This window comes from Ictalurus punctatus, unplaced genomic scaffold (genome assembly GCF_001660625.3).
Source record: "Ictalurus punctatus breed USDA103 unplaced genomic scaffold, Coco_2.0 Super-Scaffold_100, whole genome shotgun sequence".
Taxonomy (NCBI): Eukaryota; Metazoa; Chordata; class Actinopteri; order Siluriformes; family Ictaluridae; genus Ictalurus; species Ictalurus punctatus.
Genome location: NW_026521086.1, coordinates 3,324,776 through 3,343,755, shown reverse-complemented (window position 1 = coordinate 3,343,755; position 18,980 = coordinate 3,324,776). Strand labels below are relative to the sequence as shown.

General features: G+C 41.4%; 1 protein-coding gene and 1 long non-coding RNA gene across 7 annotated transcripts in view; both read left to right on the top strand.

Annotated features, from left to right (window-relative positions):
- Positions 1–410: 410 nt before the first annotated feature.
- LOC128629764 (uncharacterized) lies at positions 411–8,977 on the top strand. Its single transcript, XR_008394151.1, has 3 exons — positions 411–1,030; positions 4,350–4,542; positions 5,589–8,977. It is a non-coding gene; the product is annotated as an uncharacterized LOC128629764 (long non-coding RNA).
- Positions 8,978–9,206: 229 nt separating this feature from the next.
- LOC128629723 (NLR family CARD domain-containing protein 3) overlaps positions 9,207–18,980 on the top strand; it is a 31,763-nt gene continuing 21,989 nt past the window's right edge. For all 6 annotated transcript variants that reach the window (XM_053678469.1, XM_053678468.1, XM_053678470.1 and 3 more), the window contains exon 1: positions 9,207–9,407. The gene's annotated coding sequence lies outside the window, so the exon portion shown is untranslated. The remainder of the gene's footprint in view (positions 9,408–18,980) is intronic.

The following is an 18,980-nucleotide window of genomic DNA, read 5'->3' as shown; positions in this document are numbered from 1 at the left end:
CTGAGGCCTTCGGGTCAGCAGCTTGTAGCTCAGGATCTCTGACGGAGACACCGGGGCTGTAACTCAGGTCGGCCTGTCCACTGCACACTTGTGTGGATGGGCAATGAACTTAAAAAGACGAGTGCGCTCACGAAATTCTCCAAAGCGCGCTTTGAATGACTGCAGGAGATTAGATGTGAAGCCCGCTAGCTGCTGAAGATCAAGATGTTGAGCAGGGTCACTTGCTGTGCATGCATCTTTAAACTCTCCCAGTTTTTCAAAGTGTAGTAAACGACCTGTTTCAATGTCGGCGATGAAGAGTTCTAGCTTGTTTTCAAATGCAAACACTGCTTGTTGAAGGGATAAGACTGTATTTCCAACGCCTTGCATTTTCACCGTTTCATCGATGCAATTTCATCATTGCATATTAGACACACTGCAGAAGCTGCTCTCTCCACAAAGGCGAATTCCTCTGTCCATTCCTGCTGAAAAGTACGATACTCGTCTTTTTTTTTTTCTTTTAGTCATCTTCTTCGATAAAAGGGTTTCTGCAATTAGCTAGCTGACTACTTGATTAAAAGGAGGGAAGTTTACTTCCTGACCTCACAACGACCCGTGTGCGTTACGCATTATCCAATAAAAATTTGGAGTTGTCCCGGAGGACAGCTGTGATTGGCAACCATGAACATGAGCGGTAGGAAATGAATGGATTGAAATACATGAGAATGTTTTATATTTTTAACGTTATTATTTTTTTTTTAATTAAAGATTTGTCTGCGAGCCAGATGCAGCCATCAAAAGAGCCACATCTGGCTCGCGAGCCATAGGTTCCCGACCCCTGCTCTAAACAGTAAAACGAAATCCGAAAGTCGGGTTATGGCGGAGTGTAGTTTTTTTTGACTGCACTAATAGTTCGTAAACACCACACAGGAAGTAGGAAAAGAACTACATTTCCCATCTGCCCTGGCTGTCACAGGCTAATAGCACCAGCTGCTTTCCATTGCTCTAATGAGTGATTCTACTGCTGCAACGAGACCAAATGCAACGAAAGGTAAGTTATTATTATAATTTTTTGCAGTTTATAAGTTTGTAATTTTATTTCCCTGCTTTAAGACTTTATTTATAATTGAATCACAATATTAAAGTAATTGTTATGCTAGCGGACTTTACTAGCCAGAGTTAGCACACACTTTAACCAATCTAGCACATTAGTAAGTACAATAAGTTAATAAAATGAAGTTAATATATTAAATAGACTTTGGTGGTTGTCATGTCATGTGAATATTTAGTGTTATACCGACTTCTGTAACTAGCTTCACCATGTAACGGATAGTTCGGTTATAAATAGCAGAGTCAGGCTTCCTAAATAGTTATCGATCTGAGCGCTGGATTGAGTTTAAAGCCTCTGAAATCGAGGACAGGGTGGACAGTAGTCTGGACCGAGCCCAGCTCATTAGTTCCAGTTATTAGTTTGTTATGAATCTGTAAAGCGCTGGGCGGTGGTGTGATGTGCTTCGATGTTGTAACTACAGCGCGCTCCTTTTATTCTGCGTCTCTAAACACCGCAGCTGAGCTGTGATCTGTGTGTAGAACAGGTTCTCACTCAGCACAGTTATTAGCAAGCACGGATATGGTTATTTTCTTACTCAGAACATCACTAGGGACTGAAAATCTCAATATATTAACATTTTCTTTAGAGGTAAAATGGCACGAAGGTGGAAGAAGAATAATTATAACTAGACCAGTACATTTCCTGAAGAAAATGTGAGCGGTGCTTGCCGTGGTGGAATTGGGACAGGGCGCCAATACATTCAAGAGCCGCCCACGTAGGGTGCCAATACTTTCGAGAGCCGGACAGATAGGGTGCCAATACTTCTGAGAGCTGAACAGATCGTGTGCCAATACATTTTCGAGCTGAACGTGTACGGAGGCAAAACTTTTAGAGCTTTCTCTTTAGAGGGCCAATACTTTCGAAACTCAATGCAAGTCTATGGGAAATTTTCTGACTTTGAGCTTCCGTACCGGGAATTCCAGCATTCCGATTGCTTCCAAAAGTCATAGCACACATCTCCTCAATAAGCCGATCGATTTGGCACATCACCCGTCGATCTCTGAAAAACGGCGCGGGACTAGTTACGAGCTGAAAAAAAAGTGGAAGAAGGATAATAATTATAACTAGACCGGTACATTTCCTGAAGAAAATGTGAATGGTGCTTGCGTTGGCGAAACAGGGACAGGTGCCAATACTTCCGAGAGCCGACGGCGTAGGGCGCCAATACTTTCGAGAGCCGGACAGATATGGCACCAGCACTGTTAGAGCCTGCCGGGTAGTGTGCCAATACTTTTTAGAGCCGACCTTCAAGGGCTCCAGTACTTTTGAGAGCTGGCCATGCGGGGTGCCAATACTTTTGAGAGCGGGCCAGAAAGGGTGCCAATACTTCTGAGAGCCGAACAGATCGTGTGCCAATAAATTTTATAGCCGAATGTGTACGGAGGCAAAATTTTTAGAGCTTTCTCCTTAGAGGGCCAATACTTTCGAAACTCAATGCAAGTCTATGGGAAATTTTCCAACTTTCAGCTTCCGTAGCAGGAATTCCGGCATTCCGATCGCTTATAAAAGTCATAGCACACATCTCCTCAATAAGCTGATCGATTCCACACCTCACCCGTCGATCTCCGACAAACGGTGCGGGACTAGTTACACTCCAAAAAAAAGTGGAAGAAGAAGAATAATTATTATAATAATAACTAGATCGGTACATTTTCTTCAGAAAATGTGAGTGGTGCTTGTGTGGCAAAATTCAGATTGGGCACCAATACTTTTGAGAGCCAACAGCGTAGGGCGCCAATACTTTCGAGAGTCGGACGAATAGGTTGCTAGGGGGGTTTAGCATGATGCTTGCATTTTTTAGCATCATGCTAGCATGTGTTAGCATCATGCTAGCATGTATGTGCACATTTTCGCATCATGCTAGCACGTTTTAGCATCATGCTAGCATATTTTAGCATGTTTTAGCATCATGCTGGCATGTTTTAGCATCATGCTGGCATGTTTTAGCATCATGCTGGCATGTTGCTAGCATGTGTCAGCACTATACTGGCCGTGTAGGGTGCCAATACTTTTAAAGCTGGACAAATAGGGCGCAAATACTTTTGAATGCCGGACTCGTAGGGCACCAATACTTTCGAGAGCTGGATGCATCGGGCACTAATATATTCGAGAGGCGAAAGCGTAGGGTGCCAATACTTTCGAGTGCTGGACGCTAAGGGCGGCAATACTTTTGAGAGCCGACAGCGTAGGGCGCCAATACTTTCAAGAGCCAGACAGATGGGGCGCCAGCATTGTTAGAGCCAGCTGTGTAGTGCGCCAATACTTTTTAGAGCCAGCCGTCAAGGGCGCCAGTACTTTTGAGAGCTGGCCGTGCGGGGTGCCAATACTTTTGAGCGCCAGCCATGCGGGGTGCCAATACTTTTGAGCACCGGCCGGATAGGGTGCCAATAATTCTGAGAGCCGAACAGATCGTGTGCCAATCCTTTTTAGAGCCGAACGTGTACAGAGGCAAAACTTTTAGAGCTTTCTCCTTAGAGGGCCAATACTTTCGAAACTCAATGCAAGTCTATGGGAAATTTTCAGAATTTGAGCTTCCGTAGCGGGAATTCCGGCATTCCGATCGCTTATAAAAGTCATAGCACACCTCTGCTCAATAAGCCGATCGATTCAACACCTCACCCGTCGATCTCCGACAAACGGTGCGGGACTAGTTACGCTCCAAAAAAAAGTGGACGAAGAATAATAATAACTGGAACGGTACATTTCCTGAAGAAAATGTGAGTGGTGCTTGCGTTGGCGAAACAGGGACGGGTGCCAATACTTTCGAGAGCCGACAGCGTAGGGCACCAATACTTTCCAGAGCCGGACAGATATGGCACCAGCATTGTTAGAGCCTGCCGTGTAGTGCGCCAATACATTTTAGAGCCGACTGTCAAGGGCGCCAGTACTTTTGAGAGCTGGCCGTGCGGGGTCCCTTTACTTTTGAGCGCCGGCCGGAGAGTAATAATAATTATAATATTATTATTATTATTATTATTATTAAGTATGCAAGGGAACAATATTAGTGCTTTTGAAAGCACCACTAATTAAATGATCCATAGAATTAACCTGCATAAAAAATGACGATGTCTGCATAGTTTTTCTTCAAAGTGTACTTTCATTGTACTTGAAAATTGCAGTTGTAAAGTATTTGTCCACTTAAACATTTACATCTGACCGTTAACAATAAAAATTCTGTGCAGAGCTATCATATTTGTAGAATTTGATGTGGAATATTCGGTCACTGAATACTTCTCTCTTTCTCTCGTTGTGTATTGAGTATTGATGCTGCAAAAGAAGACGGATCTTTTGGTAGGCTGGTTAATGATGACCACAAGCACCCAAATGGCAGAATGCAGAAGACTGAAGTGGATGGAAGCCCACATCTTGGTCTGTTTGCTTTAACAGACTTTAAAGAAGGTGATGAAATTACTTACAATTACAGAGGAGGAGACTGGCCTTGGTGCAGCAAGGTATGCAGGGTATCTCCCTCTCTGTTTTCACAATTTAAAAATTATTAAAAGATAAACATTGTCTTATCCGGCAGTGTTGCGATTCATTTTTGTTGCACAACTAATTTTGTGCTTGTGCATCAACAATAAAATTAGACATTATTGTTCATCTGATCTGCTTCAGGTATTTTACTGCCACGTTTAAGCATGAACTACAAAACGTGTGTGTCTGAATGCACCGTAATTATCCCAAAGTCTTCCAAAGTATCCCATATCTAACCCTGAAATCATAAACTTAATTCCTATAGTGAAATAATTATTGTTTTTGTCGTATTGAACAGCATGTTTGCTTTCTGTTATATAATCTTGTCTGTTAATAGTTACCATACGGAGTCCCCACAAAGCATGTTTTATTCAGGTGTGTGTGATGGAGTCTTGTGATAGCTGAATAGATATGTGAATTTAGAACAGTGTCCCCATAGGTCACTTAAACCTGAACTGTGTTATTACTGTGAATTCATTCTGAATGCATCATAATTATCCCAAAGTCTTCCAAAGTATCCCATATCTAACCCTGAAATCATAAACTTAATTCCTATAGTGAAATAATTATTGTTTTTGTCGTATTGAACAGCATATTTGCTTTCTGTTGCATATTCCTCTTTTAGATTTTCCAAATGTCTATTAAATATGCAGATTATGGAGGGGGACACTGCTGAGAGCAATGGCCAGGAGAAACAGCAGCCATCACAGTCTACACCTTTTCTGGATCATAAATATCAGAATTGTGTAGTTTGCTGGCACTTTTAATCCTGCCTTTCAATCACACCTCTCCATAATTTCCGACATAAGCATCCCCTGGGACTCAGTAGGTTCCCTACTGCATCTTCTCCAAGAAAACTGAGTACTCTTAGTTACTATTTGGTACATATGCACAAACTGCATTCAGAGTTTTCATTCTTGAGACGTGAAATGTAAGTTCCAGTCTGTAAGTTGCCAGACAATAATTTCTGTTGGGTGTAAGGGTGTGTGTTTGCTATGTAACTAATGTTTATTCTTACATTTAGGTAAAACATCTACTCTGAAAAAGAGGAAGGCTCGGGAAGGAAATCAGGTCCATGCAGTGGAGAGACATATGAAGACCTTCATCATGTCATGTCGTGTCCCAGGGAAGTTGGCCTGTGAAAACTGCATTAGATCTGAGTCTTTATATCTTAAAGATAGAGACTGGCAAAGTGTCAAATTCTACGTCTATAACTGCACTGTAGCTTACAAAAGAGATATAAACAAAGATTAAATAACACTTTGATAGTAACACTTTACATCTATATTACAGATACTGTACATCATAACATCTGTAGTAATGCTTTAATAATAAGTTACATTACACCTCTAGCCTTTTACTTTGTAATGAACCGCTCAGCATTTACTTCATCATAAACTAATCAGGAACAAATCAGGCATTTAAAATATCCATTAGAATCTTTACCTACACCGTTATATTGAATTAGATCAAATTGGTTTGGGCCGCCTTCTTCCAGTGGGTCCTTATGCAGGTGACTGACAAGTTCATGAATAAGCCTATTGGGCAATAAAAGCTTCAGTGTGCTACCCATTTACATGTTTAGACTGCCTGGAATCAAAATTAGCTACCTCAACATACATTATTAAGTTGTTACTGTCACTTTTTAGCTTAGTCAGTTAAGTGGATATAGAATAAAGAAAAAAATTGTGTTTGGTTGTGTGTCTGTGTTTGGCTAGTATCTTTATTTTTCTCAATTTGTTTAACTTTGAGCTGGCTATATGTAGTAAGCAGAAGTGTTATGTCAAACTTAAATGAGTCCAAGTTCATTCATGGCACATGTGAGCTTAGTAGTTCTGCACTTTAATGGGCAAATATTTGTTGTCTTTTACAGTAAAGAAGCTCAAGACTCAAGTTGTCTTTATAATGTTGAATAGACAGGGTTTTTTCATCTGACTGACAATTTTTCACTTGATTAGAGATCCAGACCAATAAACAAATACTTTGTGTAGCTAAAATATCAAAAGGATGAGTGTCTTTGTCATTTTGACTTGCCAAAATGACTGGGGATAGTGTTAATTTGTGATGCATGCCTGTGATAAATAAGTGAGGTTCAGTACAGCTAGCACCTCTACTTTCTATTCCACAAAAAAAAAAGTATACTTTGGAGCAGGAAATGAAAAGCTTCTTAGAATTATAGCCTCAAAACTAATAATAGCACTGGTACCACCTTCCTTAACAGGTTCCTAGGTTTCTCAAAGGGTTCCTCTGTTTGAAATAGAAAGCTCCAAAGAAATGTAGTCTATTATCTGTTACGTGCAGATATTGAAATTTGTGTAAGAGAGCTTTTTGATAACCAAACTTTCACTGATTGCATATTTCACAAATAAGGCTAAGAGTCCTTAGTATAAACAATTAAGAACAACTGTTCAATATAATTTCATGAGAAGCTTAAACCTTCAAATAGAGAAAATACACATCATATCTGCTTTACAGACAGCCTTCTAAATTAGACATACTTAGTTTGTAATTTTGTATAAATAATTATAGAGTTAAATTGACAACGTTTTAAAATGGTTTTTTAAAACCATGTCCCATTGTTGTTATATAAACTACCTGATCTGTGTGTATGCAAATTAACTATCTAGTGATGTCCCCACTACAACATGAAAACCAGCTAATTTGCTGTGTATGCAAATTAGGTCCCCATTAATGATGAGTTCTTGTTATGTCCACATTAGGTGTGAAAAAACCAAGCACAGAAATTTTGAGATTTAAATCCAGAATTTGAGATGATATGTGTTCTCAGGCTTAAATTATACATGCCTGATTTTTTTCACATCTGTAGGACCTCAGGAAAGTGGTGTCCCCACAATACATGGGTGGGACTACTGACCCCAGAATGTTATAATTACGAGTGAGTGAGTGAGTGAGTGAGTGAGTGAGTGAGTGAGTGAGTGAGTGAGTGAGTGAGTGAGTGAGTGAGTGAGTGAGTGAGTGAGTGAGTGAGTGAGTGAGTGAGTGAGTGAGTGAGTGAGTGAGTGAGTGAGTGAGTGAGTGAGTGAGTGAGTGAGTGAGTGAAAGGTACAGGAGCAGTCTGGCTGTGCAGCTACAGTAAATGTTAATAATAATAATAGGACATTATTTAAAAGCTCATACAGCTGATGTGATTTTTATTTAGTAGTTAAATTAACATGCTATGCTAACATGTAAACAATAAGATAATATTCCTGACGTACATTTTACTCTCAATATTGACTGTTTCTGTTCTGTTTCACCAACAAAAATATTTCCAAACAAAGCCACAGCAGGTCCTGCTCCTTTTTCCTCCTAATTCCCTCATTTCTCCACGTTGGGATTAATAAAGTATTATCTTATCTCATCTTTTGTTCAAATGGGAGATTTCTTATTTATTTTATTTATTTTGTTTATTTTTAAATAGGAGACCTTTTAATAATTTTATTTAAAAATGGCTTCATGTTTCAATTATAATGAAGCGTTTGTTCAAACAAAAATGTTTTCAGTCCTTTAAGGATCATTGTAACTGAGGATGTTATGTTTAAATAAACAGCAGGAGACTGAGCACCAGTGACTTGACACCTACAGCTGACAAAGCTGCAAGCAGGGTTCATAACTGCGCAAGAAAACCCCGTTGGATTTAGAGTCCGACGCCTCAAAGTGATTTAAGGAAACACTAGGCTATTCTACTGGAGCCGACGGACGTGTCTGTCCGTGTTCGACCCTTCTTCAACAACAACTTTGCAGTCTCGTTTATATTCTCAGGTTTCCGCACATGGACGCCCTCTTCAGTCCATTTACTTCAGTCAAGTAATTAGAGCCTTTACTAGTTTACATGAACACATTCGGACGACTTACTTTACGTCAAAGCATTTTTCTAGGATAAAACACAAGCGTGTTTGATGAATGCCAAGGTGCTTTCCTGGTCATCTGAATAGAGTTCTCTCTGCATTACGACACAGTTTCATAACAGGCTTCAAGTTGCACAGGTGAAACCCCGGTGTAGTTCAAGTCCAGTGCCCTTTTCTCTCTGCAGTCGGGAAGATAGTGCACACGAGTTAGTTGACACAGACCGCTGACATGCCTTGAGCAGGCTTCAAGTTGCGTAGGGGAGACCCCAGTGCATTCCAAGTCCAGTGCCATGTTCTCTTGGCCATCAGAGGAAGGGGGCATGAGACAAGACTTAAGTGCATTTCCTTGGTTCATTTATGTTCTGATGGTTTATGTTTTGATCGTTTCAATGTGCCAACCTTCTTTACCAGCCGTAACCGCGATGGAGAATGAGACAAGGCTTAAGAGTAACTCCAAGGCTCATTGACGTTTTGATCGCGCATGGTCTCAACATTCCAAAGTGTCATGTGTCTTTTCAAATGGCTTCATGTTTCAATTATAATGAAGCATTTGTTCAAACAAAAATGTTTTCAGTCCTTTATGGATCATTGTAACTGATGATGTTATTATTCTTCATAATAATAATAATAATAATAATAATAATAATAATAATAATGCTGGTGTGGTGTCCTGTACTCTGATTTCTGTGTGTGAGAGAAACGCACTCACATTTCTGTTACATGGGAAACTTTAGCTGTATTATGGCTGTGTGTGTGTGTGTGTGTGTGTGTGTGTGTGTGTGTGTGATCAGTGTTCTGATATTTCATCATTTCTCTTCCAGGCTGTGGAGGTGTGATCTGACAGAGGAAAGCTGTAGAGTTCTGTCCTCAGTTCTCAGATCAAACTCCTCCAGACTGAGAGAACTGGACCTGAGTGACAATAACCTGCAGGATTCAGGAGTGAAGCTGCTCTCTGCTGGACTGGAGAATCCACACTGTACACTGGAGATACTGAGGTACACACACACACACACACACACACACACACACACACACACACACACTGTACACTGGAGATACTGAGGTACACACACACACACACACACACACACACACACACACACACACACACTGTACACTGGAGATACTGAGGTACACACACACACACACACACACACACACACACACACACACACACACACACACTGTACACTGGAGATACTGAGGTACACTCACACACACACACACACACACACACACACACACACACACACACACACACTGTACACTGGAGATACTGAGGTACACTCACACACACACACACACACACACACACACACACACACACACACACACTGTACACTGGAGATACTGAGACACACACACACACACACACACACACACTGTACACTGGAGATACTGACGTACAGACACACTCACAAACACACATCCAGTTTCCGTCTGTGGTGATTGTAATTGTAGTGATGTGCAGTGCATCCAGAAAGTATTCACAGCGCTTCACTTTTTCCACATTTTGTTATGTTACAGTTTTATTCCAAATGGATTAAATTAATTATTTTCCTCAAAATTCTACTAACAATACCCCATAATGACAACGTGAAAGAAGTTTGTTTGAAATCTTTTCAAATTTATTTAAAAATAAAAAACAAAAAAAGCACATGTACATAAGTATTCACACCCTTTGCCATGACACTCAAAATTGAGCTCAGGTGCATCCTGGTTCCACTGATCATCCTTCAGATGTTTCTACAACGTGATTGGAGTCCACCTGTGGTAAATTCAGTGGATTGGACATGATTTGGAAAGGCACACACCTGACTATATAAGGTCCCACAGTTAACAATGCATGTCAGAGCACAAACCAAGCCATGAAGTCCAAGGAACTGACTGTAGACCTCCGAGACAGGATTGTATCGAGGCACAGATCTGGGGAAGGGTACAGAAACATTTCTGTAGCATTGAAGGTCCCAATGAGCACAGTGGTCTCCATCATCCGTAAATGGAGGAAGTCTGGAACCAGCAGGACTCTTCCTAGAGCTGGCCGCCCGGCCAAACTGAGCGATCGGGGGAGAAGGGCCTTAGTCAGGGAGGTGACCAGAAACCCGATGGTCACTCTGACAGTGCTCCAGTGTGTCTCTGTGGAGAGAGAAGAACCTTCCAGAAGAACAACCATCTCTGCAGCACTCCACCAATCAGGCCTGTATGGTAGAGTGGCCAGACAGAAGCCACTCCTCAGTAAAAGGCACGTGACAGCCCGCCTGGAGTTTGCCAAAAGGCACCTGAAGGACTCTCAGACCATGATGAAACAAAGATTGAACTCTTTGGCCTGAATGGCAAGCGTCATGTCTGGAGGAAACCAGGCACCACTCATCACCTGGCCAATACCATCCCTACAGTGAAGCATGGTGGTGGCAGCATCATGCTGTGGGGATGTTTTTCAGCGGCAGGAAGTGGGAGACTAGTCAGGATCGGGGAAAGATGAATGCAGCAATGTACAGAGACATTCAATTCATGATGCATGTATTTTTCCCACTACCGGCCTATAGTAGGCAAATATGCAGTTTGGGACACAGCCGAACTCTCTTGTTCGCCGTAAAGCGTAAAACTGCCGTGTGTGATCGTGTCCTGTCGCAAAATGTGGTGAAAACTCACACGACTTTCATAATATGATTAAGGTGTTTACATGTGTGTAATACACGTCCATAATACGATTAAAACAGGAGTAATCCACCTGTCTTAATTCGATTAGATCTTAATTAGATTATGACCATAATTAGATTAAGGTTGCTGTTTACATGGTAGTTTCTTAATCAAATTATGGTCTTAATTAGATTAAGAGTGGATTATTGTTGTCCATGTAAACGCAGTCATTGTCTCAAAGCAGCTTTACAGAAATATCAACACGGTGTACAGATATTAAAGGTGTGAATTTATCCCAACTGAGCAAGACACTGAGTGGCGACGGTGGCGAGGAAAAACTCCCTAAGATGTTTTAAGAGGAAGAAACCTTGAGAGGAACCCGACTCAGAAGGGAACCCATCCTCATCTGGGTAACAACAGATATTGTGAAAGAGTTCATTATGGATTCATATGAAGTCTGTATGGCGTTAGGAGCAGCCGTAGTCCCAGCAGTCTGGAATTAAAGAAGATTTGAGCTCCATCCAGAGGCAGAAAGGATCAGGATCTCTAGTATCTCCATAAATTCGTGTGGGGCTCGGCGAAAGGAGAGAGGGAGAAAAAAGATTATTAGGACTGTGAAGTAGTAGAACAGAATCTAGTCAGGGTAGGCTTGAGTAAACAAATACGTTTTAAGCCTAGACTTAAACACTGAGACTGTGTCTGAGTCCCGAACACTAATAGGAAGACTGTTCCATAACTGTGGGGCTCTATAAGAGAAAGCTCTTCCCCCTGCTGTAGCCTTCACTATTCGAGGTACCGTCAGATAGCCTGCATCTTTTGATCTAAGTAGGCGTGGCAGATCATAGAAAACCAAAAGGTCGCTTAGATATTGTGGCGCGAGACCGTTTAGTGCTTTATAGGTTAATAAAAGTATTTTATAATTAATGTGAGATTTCACTGGGAGCCAGTGCAGTATTGATAATATCGGTGTGATATGGTCGTATCTTCTGGTTCTAGTTAGGACTCTAGCAGCTGCATTCTGGACTAACTGGAGTTTGTTTATGCTCCTACTGGAACATCCAGACAGTAAGGCATTACAGTAATCTAGTCTAGAGGTGACGAATGCATGAACTAGTATTTCCGCATCATGTAGTGACATTAGACAACCCCAATACCGAAAAAGTTGGGACAGTATGGAAAATGCTAATAAAACAATGAGGAGTCATTTGTAAATGTACATTGACTTGTATTTAAACAAAAAACATAAAGACGAGGTATTTGATGTTTTACCTAATCAACTGCAAAGTTTCTGGAAGATGAACATTCATTTTGAAATTGATGCTGCAACACGTTCCAAAAAAGTTGGGACAGGGGTCATTTAGGATTAATAGCGATGTGACGAGTTGAAAGAAGGCGGCGATGTGAAACAGGTGAGGTCTAATTATCGTCTAATCATATATATAAGGAGCCTTCAAAAAAGGCCGAGTCCTTCAAGAGTAAGGATGGGTCGAGGCTCGCCAATCTGCCAACAGATATGTCAGCAAATAATCCAACACTTTGAGAAGAACATTCCCCAAAGACAAATCGGTAGGATTTTGGGCATTTCACCTTCTACAGTGCACAATATAATTAAAAGATTCAAGGAATCCGGTCAAATCTCGGTGCGTAAAGGTTGAGGCATAAAACCACTTCTGAATGCGCGTGATCTCCGCTCCCTCAGATGTCACTGTCTTAAAAACCGTCATAGGAGCATAAACAAACTCCAGTTAGTCCAGAACGCAGCTGCTAGAGTCCTAACTAGAACCAGAAGATACGACACATCACCCCGATCTTATCCACACTGCATTGTCTCCCAGTGAAATCTCACACTGATTATAAAATACTGTTATTAACCTGTAAAGCACTGAACGGTCTCGCACCATGCAACTTTGATCAAAAGATGCAGGCTCTCTGATGAAACGTTGAATAGTGTTTTTGTAAAATGATGTTGAAACACACACACACACACACAGATATTTAAAATAACAGAGAATGCCACACAAGTTATTATAATTTATGAATGTACAGTCAAAGATTGAACCTTTACATTTAGACAGCTTTACCATAAAATGGCAGTTGATTTGTGTAAGTGTGTGAGGAATAGTCTGTAATATATCACACAGACGTGTGTGTGTGTGTGTGTATGTATAAAGGCATTAAATAAATGTTATGGGTTTTTATTACACCGTACCATGTACATCAATGTGTATATATAAACTACATGTGTGTTGTGGGGGGGGGGGGGGGGTGTAGTATGGGGTGTTGGTGGGGGGGTGTAGTATGGGGTGTAGGTGGGGGGGGGGGGGGGGTGTAGTATGGGGTGTAGGTGGGGGGGTGTAGTATGCTAGAGTACTGGGCGTATGAGTTCCACTCTCCTCTGTGAAATCCACCTTCATCTTCTGTTTCTCCATCACTGCCTCCAGCTCTGTTGCCTTTCTGACATCCTGAGAAAAAAACACTCATCATTTATACACATCATTACCATGTGTCTGTGTGTCTGTGTGTGTGTGTGTGTGTGTGTGCGCGTATGTGTGTGTGTGTGTGTGTGTGTGTGTGTTTACCTCCAGCAGTGCCTTCTGTACGGCAACTTGGCTGTACACCCTCGCTCCTTCTTCAGGAATGACAGCGCGAAGTTCCTCTTTATTCAGAGAGAATAGCTGAGCTCCTGTTAACACACAAAGACACTGTGTAGTCCTGCACACACACACACACACACACACACACACACACATATTAATAAATTAATAGATAATGTTTTATAAAAATTTGACAAGAGGCAGTGATTCACACAGGCCACTATAGGGAGCCGGAGCACAGACTGCCCTTTTACTAGACCATTAAAAATAAAGAGAATTAGAGTCACACCAGTAACTTTGTTCCAACAAGAGTAACACACACTTTCTGTCAAACTGTCAATCAAAGTAGTGTGTGCTGATTTATAGCCCTTTGTGCTTCTCAGGCCGACATTTCTGTAAGTGGCCTAATTTATGACCGGGGGCTGGGGTGAAATACGTCTGAAAAGAGTATCAATGGTTAATATGGGGATGTGTTTGTGTTACTGTGTGGTGTTATTTCGTTTGTGTAAACACACTGTTAGAAAAGCATGATGTTTGAATGTGTACATATATGAGTAGAATATTTGTTTGTGAAATAAATGAAAACAATTGTTGATTATGTTTTTAGGAGCCTGGTTTGCCTTTGAATAAAAAGTGTAGGAGGTAAAGCTTTTTTTTTTTTTTTTTTTTAAAGATTCTGTTTAAAATAATTGTTTGTATTACATACATTCTAAACACAAACCTTTAGGATGTAAAAATGGTTAAAAGAGCTGTTTAAAAAGAATCGCGCGTATTACATGACTTCTAAACAAAGATCCTTACGAGGTAAAAATGTTAGTGTCGGCTAAAAGAATCGCCGTAATGTTTAAACTAGAAGACAAAAAACTGAATCACCCCTCTCTCTCTCTCTCTCTCTCTCTCTCTCTCTCTCTCTCTCTCTCTCTCTAAACCCCGCCCATACATACATGTTTCAGACACACCTCTCTCTCTCTCTCTCTCTCTCTCTCTCTCTCTCTCTCTCTCTCTCTAAACCCCGCCCATACATACATGTTTCAGACACACCTCTCTCTCTCTCTCTCTCTCTCTCTCTCTCTCTAAACCCCGCCCATACATACATGTTTCAGACACACCTCTCTCACTCTCTCTCTCTCTCTCTCTCTCTCTCTCTCTCTCTCTCTCTCTCTAAACCCCACCCATACATACATGTTTCAGACACACCTCTCTCTCTAAACCCCGCCCATACATACATGTTTCAGACACACCTCTCTCACTCTCTCTCTCTCTCTCTAAACCCCGCCCATACACGTGTTTCAACGGTAGACAGTACTTTCTGTCAAACTGTCAATCTAAGTAGTGTTCTAATTTATGATCTTTGTGTTTTCCTGAGCAACAGTTTGTAGGTAGTCTAATTTATGATCTTTGTGTTTTCCTGAGCAACAGTTTGTAGGTAGTCTAATTTATGATCTTTGTGTATTCCTGACCAACAGTTTGTAGGTAGTCTAATTTATGATCTTTGTGTTTTCCTGAGCAAGAGCTTTGTGTGGAGACACTTATTTTATGACCGGGGGTCGTGGTGTAATCCTATCAGTATGTTTATGATAATGAGTTGGTGTCTGGGGGTGTTAATGGCTTTACGATACCCCCAGCAATAGGTGGACTCTATGTTTAAAAGTGGAGTGAGTTACACAGAAGTCTCTAAGATCTCGGCTGTGTACCAGTGTTTGCACTGTGTGATTTAAACGAACCTGCGGCTTCTCATTTTAGCACCGCTAAAGTTTTATTTTTATTTTGAGGAATACTTCAAAGAGGAGGTGGCTGTCTATCGTAACAGTAAGTGTTTTATTAGTGGTGCTTGAAAAGCACTACTATTGTTCTCTTGCATACTCCTTCTTCTTCTTCTTCTTCTTCTTCCTCCTCTTCTTATTATTATTCCACATTTTTTCGGCGCGTAACTAGTCCCGCACCGTTTGTTGGAGATCGACGGGTGAGGTGTTGAATCGATCGGCTTATTGAGGAGATGTGTGCTATGACTTTTATAAGCGATCGGAATGCCGGAATTCCCGCTACGGAAGCTCAAATTCTGAAAATTTCCCATAGACTTGCATTGAGTTTCGAAAGTATTGGCCCTCTAAGGAGAAAGCTCTAAAATTTTTTCCTCCGTACACGTTCGGCTCTAAAATGTATTGGCGCACGATCTGTTCGGCTCTAAAATGTATTGGGACCCCGCACGGCCAGCTCTCAAAAGTACTGGCGCCCTTGACGGTCGGCTCTAAAAAGTATTGGCGCACTACACGGCAGGCTCTAACAATGCTGGCGCCATATCTGTCCGGCTCTCGAAAGTATTGGCACCCTACGCTGTCGGCTCTCGAAAATATTGGCGCCCTATTTGTCCAGCTTTAAAAGTATTAGCACCCTAAACGGCCAGTATAGTGCTAACACATGCTAGCAACATGCCAGCATGATGCTAAAACGTGCCAGCATGATGCTAAAACGTGCCAGCATGATGCTAAAACGTGCCGGCATGATGCTAAAACGTGCCAGCATGATGCTAAAACGTGCCAGCATGATGCTAAAACGTGCCAGCATGATGCTAAAACGTGCCAGCATGATGCTAAAACATGCTAAAACGTGCTAGCATGATGCTAAAACGTGCTAGCATGATGCTAAAACATGCTAGCATGATGCTAAAACATGCTAGCATGATGCTAAAACATGCTAGCATGATGCTAAAACATGCTAGCATGATGCTAAAACATGCTAGCATGATGCTAAAACATGCTAGCATGACGCTAAAACATGCTAGCATGACGCTAAAACATGTTAAAACATGCTAGCATGATGTTAAAACATGCTAAAACATGTTAGCATGATGCTAAAACCCTCTAACAACCTATCCATCTGGCTCTCAAAAGTATTGGTGCCCGATCCAAATTTTTCCAGTGCAAGCACCACTCACATTTTCTTCAGGAAATGTACCGGTCTAGTTACTATTATAATAATTATCATTCTTCTTCCACTTTTTTTCAGCTTGTAACTTCTCTCACGTTTGTCGGAGATCAACGGGTGAGGTGTCGAATCGATTGGCTTATTGAGGAGATGTGTGCTATGACTTTTATAAGCGATCAGAATGCCGGAATTCCCGCTACGGAAGCTCAAAGTCAGAAAATTCCCCACAGACTTGCATTGAGTTTCGAAAAAAGTATTGGCCCTCTAAGGAGAAAGCTCTAAAAGAATTGCCTCCGTACACACTTGGCTCTCAAATGTATTGGCACATGATCTGTTCAGGTCTCAGAAGTATTGGCACCCTATCTGGCCGCCTCTCAAAAGTATTGGCACCCCGCACGGTCTACTCTCAAAAGTACTGGCACCCTTGATGGTCAGCTCTAAAAGGTATTGGCTGATGATACACAGCTGTATGTTTCAGCGAAGCCAGAGGACAGACAGAAGCTTAGTAAAGTTGAGGATTGTGTAAAGGACATTAGACATTGGATGTTAATTAACTTCCTTCTGCTTAATTCTGATAAAACAGAAATACTTTTATTAGGCCCACGTGTAGCTAGAAGTATTCTTTCTGATCACATGGTTACTCTGGATGGTCTTTCTGTTTCATCATGTGCAGCAGTTAAAGACCTTGGAGTGATTATTGACTCCAGCCTATCATCTGATGCTCATGTAGATAATATTACTAGGATAGCCTTCTTTCATCTCAGAAATATTTCTAAAATAAGAAATATATTGTCACTACATGATGCAGAAATATTAGTTCATGCATTCGTCACCTCTAGACTAGATTACTGTAATGCCTTACTGTCTGGATGTTCCAGTAGGAATATAAATAAGCTCCAGTTAGTCCAGAATGCAGCTGCTAGAGTCCTAACTAGAACTAGAAGATACGACCATATCACACCGATATTATCAATACTGCATTGGCTCCCAGTGAAATCTCGCATTAATTATAAAATACTCTTATTAACCTATAAAGCACTGAACGCTCTCGCGCCACAATATCTAATGGACCTTTTGGTTTTCTATGATCCGCCACGCCTACTTAGATCAAAAGGTGCAGGCTATTTGACGGTACCCTGAATAGTGAAGGCTACAGCAGGGGGAAGAGCTTTCTCTTATAGAGCCCCACAGTTATGGAACAGTCTTCCTATTAGTGTTCGGGACTCAGACACAGTCTCAGTGTTTAAGTCTAGGCTTAAAACGTATTTGTTTACTCAAGCCTACCCTGACTAGATTCTGTTCTACTTTCTCCCTCTCTCCTTTCGCCGAGCCCCACACGAATTTATGGAGATACTAGAGATCCTGATCCTTTCTGCCTCTGGATGGAGCTCAAATCTTCTTTAATTCCAGACTGCTGGGACTACGGCTGCTCTTAACACCATACAGACTTCATATAAATCCATAATGAACTTTTTCACACTAACTGTTGTTACCCAGATGAGGATGGGTTCCCTTCTGAGTCGGGTTCCTCTCAAGGTTTCTTCCTCTTAAAACATCTTAGGGAGTTTTTCCTTGCCACCGTCGCCACTCAGTGGCTTGCTCAGTTGGGATAAATTCACACCTTTAATATCTGTATACCGTGTTGATATTTCTGTAAAGCTGCTTTGAGACAATGTCTATTGTAAAAAGCGCTATACAAATAAAATTGAATTGAATAATGGCGCACTACACGGCCGGCTCTAACAGTGCTGGTGCCATATCTGTCCGGCTCTTGAAAGTATTTTCGCCCCATTCCTGTTTTGCCATGGCGAGCACCATCCACATTTTCTTCAGGAAATGTACCGATCAAGTTATTATTATAATTAATGGTGCTTGAAAAGCACTACTATTGTTCTTCGGCCTACTTAGTATTATTATTATTATTATTATTATTATTATTATTATTATTATAATTAATGGGAATGCGCTTTGCAGGACACATTCTACGGATGTCTGACCACCGCCACGCAAAGATCGCGCTGCGCTGGACGCCGCCACGAGGGAAGAGAAGAGTAGGGCGGCCGCGGAATACTTGGCGACGAACGTTCATGGAGGATCTACGAGCGCTCGATGTCAAGTGGGAAGATGTGGAAATCGACGCTTCCGACCGAGCCCGCTGGCGAATGCTTGTTGCCCGATGCGCCCCGCTGCGCGGACGGAACTAACTACTACTATAATTAATGGTGCTTGAAAAGCACTATTATTGTTATTTGGCAAACTTATAATAATTATAATTATTCCTCTTCTTCCACTTTTTTTTTCGGTGTGAAACTATTCCCACACCGTTTGTCGGAGATCGACGGTTGAGGTGTCAAATCGATCGGCTTATTGAGCAGAGGTGTGCTATGCATTACGGAAGTGATTGGAATG